This window comes from Ovis canadensis, chromosome 2, assembly GCF_042477335.2.
Source record: "Ovis canadensis isolate MfBH-ARS-UI-01 breed Bighorn chromosome 2, ARS-UI_OviCan_v2, whole genome shotgun sequence".
In the NCBI taxonomy this organism is placed as follows: Eukaryota; Metazoa; Chordata; class Mammalia; order Artiodactyla; family Bovidae; genus Ovis; species Ovis canadensis.
Window position 1 is genome coordinate 107,293,690 of NC_091246.1, and position 3,518 is coordinate 107,297,207.

At 38.6% G+C, this 3,518-nt stretch overlaps 1 non-coding gene across 1 annotated transcript; it reads right to left on the reverse strand.

Annotated features, from left to right (window-relative positions):
• Positions 1 to 3,050: 3,050 nt before the first annotated feature.
• LOC138434827 (U6 spliceosomal RNA) lies at positions 3,051 to 3,155 on the reverse strand. Its single transcript, XR_011254905.1, has one exon. It is a non-coding gene; the product is annotated as a U6 spliceosomal RNA (small nuclear RNA).
• Between the last annotated feature and the right edge of the window lie 363 nt (positions 3,156 to 3,518).

The following is a 3,518-nucleotide window of genomic DNA, read 5'->3' on the forward strand; positions in this document are numbered from 1 at the left end:
GAATTCGCCAGGCAAGAATACTGAAGTGGGTTGCCATATCCTTCTCCAAGGGATCTTCCCGACCCAGGGACTGAACTCATGTTTCCTGCTTGGCAGGTGGATTCTTTACCAATGAACCGCCTGGGAAGTCTATATATATTTCAGATTCTTATCCCTTATGGGTTATTACAAGATATTGAATATAGTTCTTTGTGCTACAGTAGGTCCTTGTTGTGAATCTACCTTATATTTAAAAGTGTGTATCTGCTAATCTCAAATTTCCAATTTATTCTCCCCCTCTCCACTGAGTATGTGTGAGAATTTAAATTCAAGACATAACATCACATTCGTGGGGAAAAAAAGCATTGTTATTCATCCAAAAATACAAACCTGAAAATAGGAAGAGTTCTTCAGTTATAGCAGAAGATGAGTATCAACACCCTCTAACCTCTGATTCAACTCTTTCATGTCTTTTAATGTGACAAATATAATTCCAACAATGAGAAATATTGGTAGGATGGTAAAGCATCCAAGCAGGGAAGCCCACTGCATCCCACAGCTGTATTCTGCTTCCAGGGAGAGCCGTTGGAGACGTGAGTTTAACAGGAAAATCTCCACCTGAAAATGCAACTACTACACATCCCAACACATGTGTGACACTTTCCCATCTCTTTTATTTTTCTCCCCAGTGAATAAAAAGCAGGACTAATGACTATATTGCGCATGCTCAGTCGCTCAGTCATATCTGACTCTTTGCGATCTCATGGACTATAGCCTGCTAGGCTCCTCTGTCCATGGGATTTTCCAGGCAAGAATATCGAAGTGGGTTGCTATTTCCTTCTCCAGGGAATCTGCCACACCCGGAGATCGAACCCACATCTCCTGCATTGGCAGGCGGATTCTTTACCACTGAATTCCTATTCTTCACTAGGGAAGCCCCAATAACTATATAGCTGAAACTAAAATAGGAAACGAGAGACAGAAAAAGTAGTACATTGGGAGTAATCAAGATTTTCTTTTTTATGATTTTTTTTTCTCCAGCATCATCCCAGATCGGAATGGTGGATGTTCTGAATTGTAGTTATTCAAGACGTAATAGGCAGATTAACTATTCTACTGGCAGGTAATAGAGTGGAGGACCAGGAGGAAGGACTATCCCCTTGATTCTGATTCTGATGAGTAAAGGAATGCTATGCACAGGGGCTGGACAAGAATAATGTGAGTAATTGCCGAGGTTGTCCCCTCACAAAAGATCACAGTAATCTCCTGACTGCAATAAATTCCATGGATATGAAAGCAGTTCATGGATAGAACTAGCCAAAATCCATTACTGGATTATGCTCAGGGCACAGTGCTAAAGAATTCACTTGCCAGTGCAGATGCAACAGCAGGAGATACCGGTTTGATCCCTGGGTGAGGAAGAACCCCTGAAGGAAATGGCAACCCACTCCAGTATTCTTGCCTGGGAAATCCCATGGACAGAGGAGCCTGGTGGGCTACAGTCTGTCGGGTCATAAAGAGTTAGACAAAACTGAGTGACTGAACGAGCACACACACACACACACACACACACAGTTCTCAAACACATCTATCCTTTTCACTAATAACTCAAATCCTAGAATTCTGCCTGGTACAATAAATATTAAATGAGAGAAAGAAAGAAATATTTTAATAAATTATCATGAATGTTAACTTGGAAAAAATAATTTTTAAAAAATGTTTAAATCCATTTTAAAACCAGACAAGTGGGGCATTCTTTGCAGCTGCCTTAAAGGTAACTGAATGAGAAATTTTATGAGCTGGTTCTAAAGGCCTTCGAGATTCATATCTTTATCAAGAGGTTTAAATGTAAACTTGTGATTCAGTGCATGTCATTTTAAAGATATTTAATTCATAGCTGTAATTTGCTTTTAAAAAGATGGAAATGGATGAGCTGCATTGTGGGGGGGGCGGTTAAAATAGACTTTTGAAAGCTAAGGTGACTCCTCTTTTCATCTATTTACAGAAAAGTTAGAAAGAAATATCTTGAGATTTGCTCAGGGAAACAGTTAAAGCCGCAGGCTGTGAGTTGATGGGGTTTGGTTGTTCAGAGGGAAAGACATGTGTCGACAAATTATGAGGCTTTCCCAGCCCAAGTGCCACTTATTAAGAGTTTATGACCTGCCCACTGAGTGGCCAGATATAGTCCCCACCACCTTCCCCACACACTTGGTTATTGGCATTTTGACACCTTTTTTGCACAGCTGGAGGCATTCCTGACACTATCAATGTAATATAGCTGTTTCAGATCACAAATATTACTCATTAACCTTAGGGCAGAAATCTAACATAATCAAATATCCTTTGCTACCTAATTCAAGTCAGCCAGGGGCAGGATAGATAGGAAAAACATAATACAAACAATACATGGAGAAATGTTCAAGAAGTTTGTTTTTTTTTTTTAAGAGTTTCTCTGTTTTCAGAATCTGCCATCTGTCACAGTCTTCGGGTTATGAATTATTTTGCGAGCCATGTGCTTAAAAAGTGTTCAGAATATAGATGCTGTGATTCAGGGGAATTAGCAGAATGACTCTTTAGCAGAATGACTTTTACTAGGTTTTTGTTTTACTTTGTTAATATATTTTATTTGTCAATATATCCAACATATTTCATTTCTATATTTAACCAATATCAACTTTTTTCTTTTCACTTCATTTATTTATTTTTATAGAAGTATAGTTGATGGACAGAGGAGCCTGGAGGGCTACAGTCCATGGGGTGGTAAAGAGTCAGACATGACTCATTCATTCACTCAGTTGATTTACAATGTTGTGTTAATTTCTGGTGTACAGGGAAATGACTCAGTTATACATAGGTGTATGCATTCTTTTTTATATTTTTTTCCACTATAGTTTAGCCCACGACATTAAATATAGTTCCCTGTGCTATACAATAGAATCTTGTTCATCCATTCTACATTTGCATCTATTGGCTGGCCAAAACGTTTGTTCAGGATTTTCCATATGATGTTATGGAAAAACCAGAACGAACTTTTTGGCCAACCCATTACTAACCCCAAACTCCCGGTCCAAAAAAACATGGAACGCTTCATAAATTTGTGTATCACCCTTGTTCAGGAAATGCTGATCTTCTCAGTATCGTTCCAATTTTAGTATACATGCTGACAAAGTTAGCGTGACTTCTACCAATTTTTTTCCTTTCTCTAAGAAAATATTCACTATCTCAAGTACTACAAAAAGGCTTTTGGGAATTAAATATCCCTTTTCATCTCTCCTCTTTGACTTCCCAAAAGTTATCCTTTACAATCAAGTCAAAACTGAATGCCTTCTGTGTTGGACATATCCCTCTTCTGCTTAAAACCTGAGTCTCCCAGCTTCATACTTTTCAGTTAACTATTAATAGATTTTGAAAGAATTACTTGAAAGGTTTAAGGGAAACTAGACTGTTCCTAGCATTTACCTGACCGTTTGATGACTAGGACCAGCATCATGGTATCTCACTCACCTTACCCTACCCCCTGCTTTGTTGATGACAAGCTG